Genomic DNA, 10569 nt, shown 5'->3' on the forward strand with positions numbered 1-10569 from the left:
GCGGGCGCGCGCGGAGCCCCCCCGTGGCCGCCCTGGGCTTGAGATGGGAGCAGGGTGCAGAAGGGGTGAGCCCCCGAGGCGGCAAAGCCCAGGAGCTCTGCCACCCGCTCCAGCAGCACGTCGCGGCCGCCCTCCAGCAGCCTGCACTGCAGCAGCTCTCGGGCCACCGTGAGCGCGGCCCTCGAGTTCGCCTGCTCCCGGCGGGTGTACGGTGTCGTGGTCGCGGCGTGATTGGAGGCCCTTGCTGCCGACCGCGCCTGCCGCGGTGTGAGAACTGTCGAAGCCTGTCCACATCGCCTGCGGCCCGTAGCGCCCTGCGGACCGCGAGCTTCCTGGGGCACGGGGTCGCCCGAGGCGAGCGGCTCTGCGCGGGCGGGCCACTCCGCCGATGGATCTGGGTTGCCCGCCTGGTTGCCGGACATGGTGATGACGACGCAATGGGACACGAAGCGGTAGAAGGTGGATTCCGGCACACCCCTACCTGGCGTGCCAAATGTCGGATTTCGGGTTCCGGCAGACCCTTGAGGTTCGAACACTGGGGTGCGCGCGGAGATTTCGCCTTCTACCTACCTGCACCCCTCCGCTTCGCTAAGATCTAAGCTATGGAAAGAACAGCACAAGAGACACAGTGTTTATACTGGTTCGAGCCACCGTTGTGGTGTAATACCCTACTCCAGTGTGTGGTGTGGTGGATTGCCTCTTGGGCTGAAGATGATGAGCAATACAAGGAAGAACAACCTCGCAAGGGTCTATTCTTGGCTGGGGCGACGAACTGCTAGGAGGAGTTCAGTCACCCTTCTCTCTCTCTCTTCTCGATTGCGATCCGATCTTTCTACCCTGTGGGTGGCTAGTCCTATTTATAGGCAAAGGCCCTGGGCCTCTTCCCAAATATTGAGCGGGAAGGGCGCCAACAATTGGCCACTTTGAAGGGGAACGTCTGGTACACTTATCCTGACTAAAATTGGTCCTCGCCTGCCAAAGGCTCTGGTGGTGACGCTAGCTGGGGCTCCACAATGACTTCCTCGCTGCCGTTGGACTGGTCTTTGTCTCGTTGCACCAAAACAGGTGCCTTTGCTTGATGCTCTCGCCTGCGCTTGCTCCCTTTGCACCAAAGAGGAAAGGAGGACACTGCGCGGCTGGCGCCCGCTTGGCGCCTTTGGTCGTCATGGCTTGCGTCACGGGCACCTCGTGAGGTACCCCGCCTTGATCTCTCCGCCTCCTCGCGGGCCAGCCTGATGAGGCCGGGCCTGAGAAAGATCCGTGTCGTCCGCCCCGCGAGGCTTGGCCCCTCGCGAGGGTCTTGGGTCTGTGTTAATGAAGATGGGCCGCGTTGCGCCCCCTTTTGAGCCACACTGTAGGCCACAGGCAGGCAAGTCTGGGGACCCCCGTTCCCAGAATGCCGACACTGATCCCGTGATCAGAATATTGTTTATATATATATATTGCTGTTCTAAGAATGATCATGATGCCCTCATGTCTGTATTTTATTTTATCGACACCTCTATCTCTAAACATGTGGACTTATTTTTCGATATCGGCTTTCGCTTGAGGACAAGCGAGGTCTAAGCTTGGGGGACTTGATACGCCCATTTTGCATCATGCTTTTATATCGATATTTATTGCATTCGGGCTGTCATTACACGTTATGTCACAATACTTATGCCTATTCTCTCTTATTTTACAAGGTTTACATGAAGAGGGAGAATGCCGGCAGCTGGAATTCTGGGCTGGAAAAGGAGCAAATATTAGAGACCTATTCTGCACAGCTCCAAAAGTCCTGAAACTTCACGGAAGTTATTTTTGGAATTAATAAAAAATACTGGCGAAAGAATCCACCAGAGGGGGCCCACACCTTGGCCACGAGGGTGGGGGCGCGCCCTACCCCCCTGGTGCGCCCCCTGCCTCATGGGCCCCTGGCAGGCCTCTGGTGCCCATCTTCTGCTATATGAAGTCTTTTGTCCGAGAAAAAAAAAATCATAAGCAAGCTTTCGGGAAGAAACTCCGCCGCCACGAGGCGGAACCTTGGCGGAACTAATCTAGGGCTCCGGCAGAGCTGTTCTGCCAGGGAAATGATCCTCTCATTGGGAGGGGGTCAATCTCCATCATCCCCCGGCAGGGGACCCGTGGTCGTCGAGGGTGCCGCTGGCGTCCCCTTTGCCCCTTGGCTTCGTCCTGGTCTCAGGACACACCAATGGTGGTCGAGGGTGGCGCAAGGCGGGGCCCTCGTCTGGCTTATGAAGTAAGGCTCGCTCCTGTGAAGATCTCCGCTCGTGACACTGTCACGTAATAATGAGTGAGGCTGTACACGCCCTAGAGTATCAGGAGTGCCGCCCTCGGGCCTCGGGGGCTCCCTCCCACGTCCTAGTGGAAGCACTTAGCTATGCGCTGGTGAGAAGACAAGAAGACTAGACTACGCGCCAGACGCGGCCATTTGCTTTTGATCTCTTCTCTGTAGCCCTGTTTTCTAGCTTTGGATTTAAGTTTGAAGTTTAATTTTCATTGGTGTGCACGGGGGGTGTCTTTTATCGTTTGTGCGATTTCTTGCGATCTGGTTCCTTGCCTCAAGTTAGGGTTCGCGCATGCTACCTCTTCCCTCGCGAGCTCCTCGCGAGCGAGGGCTGGGCGCGGCGCAGGCCCGTTGTGCGCATGTCCTTCCATGGCTGGCGCTTGCTCCTCGCGAGGCCCTCTCGAACGAATTGGCAGGCCCCTCAGAAGCTCACGACCTCATGAGCCAGTTTGGAACTGGTCCTGACTAAGGTAAACTGCAGCAGTAAGCTCGCGGTGGGACTCGCGGACTAATAAAAACACATCTCCATCTTGGCCTAAGGAATAGAGGCAGTAATCTGTTCACATGAGGGTCCCCCTCCCAAAATGCTCCTACTACTTTCAAGGCCATTCCTGAGCTTTCACATGCAGGGTCAACGACAAGGAAGCACGGGCTCAATCGGACATATCGCTCACCGCGTCCTCCGGGTCTCCCTCAGACGTGTCGCTGGCGTCGTCGTCGCCATCGCTGGCATCACCATCACCATCGTCGGCATCACTGTCACCATTGCCGGCGTCGCCCACACCATCATCGACCACGTCACCTTCATCCGCCGCGACCACCACTGCGTCGTCCTCAGAGGTGAAGGCCCTGACTAGAGCATCCACATTGTCTTCTACCCAGTGCGCCAGGTCGCCCCGGATGGACTCAAGCACAGGGGCAATGGCGGCGTCTAAATCGAAGTTAGGGTAGGTGTTCTATAGGTGGCTGAAGACGCGAGAGAACGCGCGCCTAAGCAGGCCGCGGCTTCTCCCTTCAACAAGCTCGCGAGCCCTCTCGGATTGATTCTCCAGCCGTGTCACCACATCGGTGAAGAAGAGGAGGTGACTGGCGTAATCGTTCAAGTGGGGATGAGGGGCATCTTCGTCGCAGATGGTGCCCAGTGCCGTGTTGGCTCTGGTCCTCAGGGTTTGGAGCATGGGGGCGTGCACGCGCTACAACATCCGCCGTTGGGGCGCTTCCTCCCTACACGGTTGTGCAGAGGACTCAGTGCTGGCGACCCACTATTGAAGAGAAAGCAGCTCGGCGTGGCGGAAGCCAGGTCAGCTTGTACTGAGATTAGGGCGGCGCGGCGGCTTCCTCGCACCGTCCCTCCTCAGCCAACCCTGACTTGAGGACAGTAGTCCTTCCCACAGCTTCGGCTTCCACGAGCTTCAGCTTTAGGTCGTACCTACCCAGAAGATCCGCTCGAGCCTCGGCCACCTGGCGATCGACCTCCCCCTGGGCCTTGGCCTCGCGCGCTCCGACTGTATCCTCCGCTTGGGCGACTTGGCGCTCCCCCGTCTCCAACCGCTCAAGCCCAAGGCTTCGCTCCGTGGCTTCCAGCGCCAGTGCTTCCTCGCGCCTCAGGATCTCTTCCTCCTCGCCAGGCGTCCCCTTCATTGACGACATGGCAGCCTTGCGCGCCTCCACTTGCTGCTCGAAGGAGACACTCCAGGCTTGTTGCTCCCACGCGCGTTTCTCTGCGATCTCGCGGCAATGATCAGCTTCCCGGGCTTCTTCCAAGGCTGGAGCGTAGGCCTCACGCGAGGTCGCAAGAGACACCTCGGCCTTCGCATTATCAAGCTCGGCACTGGTGGTGCCCGAGGTTGATGGCCACCTTTAGTTTATGCCACTCCTCCATCAGCCGAAGACCCTCGGCCTCGAGGCGCGCGTCTACATCCACGAGTTCTCCGCCAAGTCGGCTCATCGCGCCCATCGCCTCCCGAAAGAGCTTGTGGCGGACGACACTCCGGTCATGCACAAACTTGAGCGCGCGGCCGATTCCGTCCTCCACAGTGGGCCTCTCCGACGGGATCCAAAGCGGCTCGCCCCCTTTCCGCAGGAGGCTGTGTGCTGCCCCCCTCCCCTCGGTCGCCGACTGGGCCCCGGTGGGAGCCCGGTTGATTTGAGGCTCGCTACTCGAAGAAGGAACCAAGACTGAAGCCATCCAGCCGCCGTCTACAACCAGAGGGGGGCCCTTGGCATGCTCGTCACACCCCCGGCAAGGCCACGAAGAAGAGACGGCAGGAGCGTCGGCTCGAGGGACTAGGCTAGCATATCTGCCTCTCCAGCCGACATCGCATGCGGGGCGGCATGCTGGCTTGGGACACTCAGTGCCAGCGGGAGATTCGAGGCAGGAGGAGATTGCTTCCCGGGAGGCTTCACGGCCTTAGCAGAAGAGATCCTGAAAAGCCACTGTCAGGAAGGAAAGCAGCACTCAAGGAATTACAAAGATAAGGTACTTACTCATCTATGGCGATGTACTTCCGCTGTTTCAACGGCTGGAAGGCGCTGCTGCTGTAGATCGGGGACTCCTTCCTTTTGCGGAGAGCATCGAAGTATACACAGAGCCGGCCGAAGCGTTGGACGTGACGACCAGCGTAGGGCGCGGCTGGTGAAGGGCCCGAGGAGGCGACCTCAGGAGCGCCAAGCTGGCAAGAGCCATCGGGTTCCGCCTCGCGATGACCTACTGAGGCCTCAGGAGCTTCGGCCTCAGGAGCTTCGGCCTTAGGAGCAACGGATTGTGTCGCCCCCTCAACTGCCACCCCAGAGCGAGGGTCATGGGCTCCCGGAGATGGTGCCTCAGGAGCCATTGGCGGCGTCGACATCTCAGCACCCGCGCCTCCGGCCTCTAGTGGTGCTTGCCCCCCTACGTCCACTCTTGGGGCAAGTTCGGCGCCGGCGACAAGGAGGGGAACCACGGTGACGGGGTTCTTGTGGGACCCCTCAAGGCCAATTGGACGCAGCCCCCATGCGTCAAAAGGGGGTCTATGCCCCGCGAACTCCACCCTGTTTGAGCAACAATACAAGAGATAGCCCTCCAGTGGCATATCGGGTGGCGAGGGGTCGCCCGCCAGGACCTCGAGCATTGTTCTTCGTTCCTCGAGCGGAAGCCCTGACTCCTGAAGTCTCATGCAATCCTGGCCGACAGACAGGGCCCACATCGGCTAGGAATGGCGTTGAAGCGGAGCGATGCGGTGTCGGAGGAACTCCTTCATCACCATGGGTGCAGTCAAGCCAAGATCTTTCAGCCTCTTCAACTGGAGCCAGATGAAGGCGAGGCGGGGGCTCACAAGCTTCTCATGACCCCAGCCGGAGCTGGGGACGGCGGGCGCCGACGGAGGCAAGAGCAAGGGGTTGAGCTCTTCGACATCCACATACACCCACCGCATCCAGAACCCGCTCGTAGATGGCGGGAGTTCAAAGTCAATGCCTGAGCCGGCCGTTGCCACCACGGCCTGGAAGCTCAGGCACCCCAAGCATTGCCGGAGGTCGGTCAGGTGCAGCGAGAAGAAATGGCATAGAAGGGCGACGGAGGGTCCGATGCCCACCATGGCCTCACAGACAAAGGCAAAGACAGCAAGAAGAGCGACAGATTGGGGATCTAGGTGCAGCATATGAATCTGGTAATTTGAAAGCACGACGTTAAAGAAGGTGGAGAAGGGAGGGACCAGGCCGGCCCACAGGGCGTCGATGAAGAATTGGACCTCGGTGGCTGTTCTATCGACAGTAGCTCGAGACGCAGGCCAGGCCACCGTACCTCCCTATCCGTTGAAGCTGGTGGCGAGCGCAGGGCAGACCTTGTCCATGGCCTCCCGATTGAGCACCCACGATCGGCCGATGACGGGCTCGACGGCCAAAGGCGGGCTGGCTGAGGATAGGGGCTTCTTCCCTTTCTTCGTTCGATTCGGCGCCATGGTGATGGAGAGAATTGATCTCACGTCAGATTGGGAGAGGAAGCTGAGGTTCAAAGAATCAGAGGAGTTTGGGAGTGCGTTGCCATCAATGGGGAAATAACTGTGTAGGACGTCGTGGCCGCCTAGCCAGCCGGATATCAAGGCTGCGTGGGGAAGCGGTGACACCCACGTCCAATCAATTGCCACGCGTCAAGCGGTGCCACAAGCTATTGGGGCCCGCAGCGCTCCGCACTTGCCCTTCGCCTTCGCCTCGAAACAAAGTCCCAGCGCGCCTTGGGCCCAGGGGCTACTATCGGCGTCCTGGGAACGGGGGTCCCCAGACTTGCCTGCCTGCGGCCCACAGCGTAGCTCCACCAGAGGCCCTATACGACCCATCTTTACCAGCAAACAATCAAGACCCTCGCGAGGGGCCAAGCCTCGCGAGGTGGACAGTGCAAGACCTCCTAGGGGGCAGCTTCACTAGGCAGGCTCGCGATGGGCAGAGAGATCAAGGCGAGGGACACCTCGCGATGTCCTGTGACGTAAGCCATGACGACCAAGGCCAGGCGGGCGGGTGCCAGGCGGGCGCCAGCGCATGCAGTGTCCTTGTTTCCTCTTTGGTGCTAAAGGGACAAGCACAGGCGAGGAGTCCTGAGGCATCAGTTAAAGGATTCCATATCAGTGCAACAAGACCAAGACCAGCAGGATGGAGGTCACCGTGGAGCCCAAGACGACATCACCACCAAAGCCTTTGGCAGGCGAAGCCCGCCTTTAGTCAGGATAGCTTGTACTAGTTGTCTCCCTTCGAATTTGGCCGTTGTGGGATCCCTTCCCGCTCAATATTTGGGGAGAGGTCCAGGGCCTCTATAAATAGGACTAGCCACCACCATAGAGGAGAGATGATCCAGATCATCCTCAACCACACAGGTTCACCAAGCACAAGAACACCTCTCCTCAGGAGGCTGTTCTTCCCTCGTAAATGTTCATCCTCAGCCTGAGAGGCAATCCACCACACCACACTGGAGTAGGGTATTACACCACATCAGTGGCCCGAACCAGTATAAACTCTTGTGTCTCTTGTTCTTTGGGTTCGTCGAGCTAGGCCGTGAGATCATGATGGGCGCGACCTAGAGAGGGGGAGAGATCTTCGTACGCACCCCAGTGTTCGAACCTCAAGGTTTTTTCCGGAACACAAAATCCGACAATAATATATGACATGCAACTTACACAAAGCATATGGTCAAATTTGTATGTGAAAGGAGCTTCCAATGATATAATTTTCACATTATACATCTCATGTACTATTAATCTTGTCAATGGTCAATGGCGGTTTTGAAAACGCATTAGAGCATGGTTAATAATATAGCCAGCCGATGGCTATAAGGAACTACCATGTCATCTATTGCCATCATCTAGATGCACTCATACAGTAGTGTGGGCTATAAGGTTGGCTATTTCCCGAAAAAAATTATAAGGTTGGCTAGTACTTTTTTCCATCTCCTCTCTATCTCTTTCTTCATATTTATTGGATTTAACTAGGAATGCGTATATAGCTAGGCTCTTGGATGAGATCTCACTCCCCTTACTTTTTCACATCTCTCTCCTGCACATAGGCCCTATATAAATGGAAGGAGGGAGTACTATGAGCACTTCATACTCTACTACAGATGTTGTCAGTACTCCACTAGTACTATTGGACAGGGAGCTTAAAAAAAGTTACTACTGGACTGGCTATATGTGGCGAAATCCTAGTAGGAAGAGCATGCACAAGAACAAGCACATTCACATGGTTGAAAACGAATTGGAAACCATGTTTGTTTGAATACAAATTTAGGAGTACGTACGAATCTACCAATATTGATTGGGCGTTTGTAACATCCCAAATTTTCAATTTGGAATGTTATACATAGGTTATTCATGCATATCATATTTTGTGCATTTCGACTTCCGCGATCCTCGAAATTCTAAGCAACTCAAGGACCCTCGGAGAGAGTTGGGGGATTTCACCATTTGCATATTTGAATTTTATCAAATATGGAAACAAGGATCACTTCGATTTTAATAAATTTTCTCTCCGAAAATATTTCATACCAAAATATATGAGAGGAGACAATATGACTTCTCCAAAATAAATGAAATATTGGAGGAAAATATTGGAATCAATTTGCATATTTTATTTGGATTTTATGGCAATTTTAATTGAATTAGGAAAAATATGTGTTCTCCAAAATTGCATTATAGGCCCAAATAAATGTTCACCTTGTTCGGCTTATTTTTAGAGGACGGGGAAAATTTATTTCGGGATTTTTTGAAGTACGTTTAGTATTCCTTTTCTTTGTTTTTCTGTGCTAAATATTATTTCTAAAAAAGGGGAACCGACTTCGGGCCGTACCCGGCCTGGACTCCACCCGGCCAACCTCCTTATAAGTCGTGCCCTTGAGCCCCCCAGCCCACCAGCGCCCGCGCCCACAAACCCTAGCCGCCGACGCCGCGCCTTGATCCGCCCGCCGCCGCTCGCCGCCGCTCGCCGGACGCTGCCTTGCCGGAGTTGCCACCGCCGTCACGCATTCTGAGGTAGCCGTCGGTTTCTTTAGAAAATTGTATGGTTTTTTTAGAAACCCTCGATTTTTTTTGTAGATCGGTTTTATTTTCCCGGTTTAGTTGTTTAGCAAATGCTTGTTCGTATGTTCGTTTTAACGAATGGTTTTCACCCGTTAGTCATAGACAACAAACGTTCATTCGTTAGCCTGTTCATCAGTTTTTCTTTTTCCAGGGTTTTTCCGCGATTATTTTCGATGGCGATCTCTGCCCTAATTTTCGATCTATTATATTTTTTCGCTCGTTTATCGGAATCAGGCGATTCAAGCGCCTAGATCTTCGTATCGAGGCCCTCTTTCTGTTTAACCAACTTGAATAAGATTTTGGTACTGTAAAATTTGTCCTTAGTCCAGATTAGTAACTGGATCCTGTTTTTTTCGAAGTTTGAGTTTCGTTGTTTTGTTTGATTTGATTCTTTTTGCAAACTGGAGTTCTTAAGTTGAACTTTCTGGTTAGATCTTCTTATTTGAGATTTACCCATGCATCTTTACTTGATTTCTTATGTATGTTATTGTTTGTTTACGATAGAACACCCAGAGTGCGAAGCGTGCTACTACGAGTCTTTAGGAATTGCAGATCGTCAGCAAGGCAAGTAACACATTGATCATACTTATTTCATACCCAGTTTTTATGCATTAGTTCTAATCCTCAAACATTGCATGATTAGGATGTGATTAAACTTGTGGGTATTGGGAAGTAGATGATGAGGTAGAGCCTATTACTTGTTTTATTATCAAACCCTGGGAGTTACTTCTACGTTATGCTTATATTGCCATGCTATGCTCGTAGACATGGTTTGGGTTTGAGAAATCCATGACAGATGTGAGATTGATAATTAATGGTTCAACTTAAGGTGGCAACTTTAATACACATTTGGGTGGATTGCTTGTTTGGGCAACTGGGGATATACCAGTGTTGTCCAGGAGATCATAGGGATATACCGTGAGATCCTCCTATGGTCCGCCACCCAGGCTCAAAGGGATCATGAGATTATTCATGCTAGAAACTTCTGTGTGCAGCCACAAGCCATTATGGGCTCTGGCATATTTCAGTATGTTGTGTGACCTCTTTCAGTGGTGGGCTAGCAGATGTAGAGGAAAAGTAGGTATAACTATCCACTCAGAGTAAAGAGTTAATGCTTCTAAAAGACTGTGTCTCGGTCATCCATTTCTCAAACACCACGTAGTGCAAGAAATCCAACGGAGGAGATCGAGTTTTGTGGGGAAGAGTGTGCAAACCTCTGCAGAGTGTATAAACTAATCATGGTTAGCCGTGTCCCCGGTTATGGACAACTTGATTATCTAGTACTTGGATTATACTACTGTATCTCATCACTCTAAATTAATTTGTTGGGTTGTTAATTACATTTAATTGGGATTGAGATGGGGGTAACATTCTCAATGTTTCAACTACCATGATTGTTAAATAAAAAATTTGTTCTTTTGTTGTAGGAAAAAAATTAGCTTTTCGCAAAAACCATATAACCATAGAGCCCCCACCAGCCATATATGCATGTAGTGTTAGCATTTATCTATTCATTGCTCTATTGTGTTACATTGCCAGCATATTCCATGTGCTGACCCCTTTTCGTCTCGGGGTTCTATGATCGTCGGTTCAAAATTTTGAATCCGCCTTTGGTATCACACATGCACCCACTTGTTCTATCTTGATTTCATCTCGGGGTCCGTAGATAAATTGAAAGAGGACTAGGGTGGGTATAATACATTCGTTTCTCTTATGAATGTACAATATACTCCCTCTGATCCC

Source organism: Triticum dicoccoides, chromosome 4A, assembly GCF_002162155.2.
Source record: "Triticum dicoccoides isolate Atlit2015 ecotype Zavitan chromosome 4A, WEW_v2.0, whole genome shotgun sequence".
NCBI lineage: Eukaryota > Viridiplantae > Streptophyta > Magnoliopsida > Poales > Poaceae > Triticum > Triticum dicoccoides.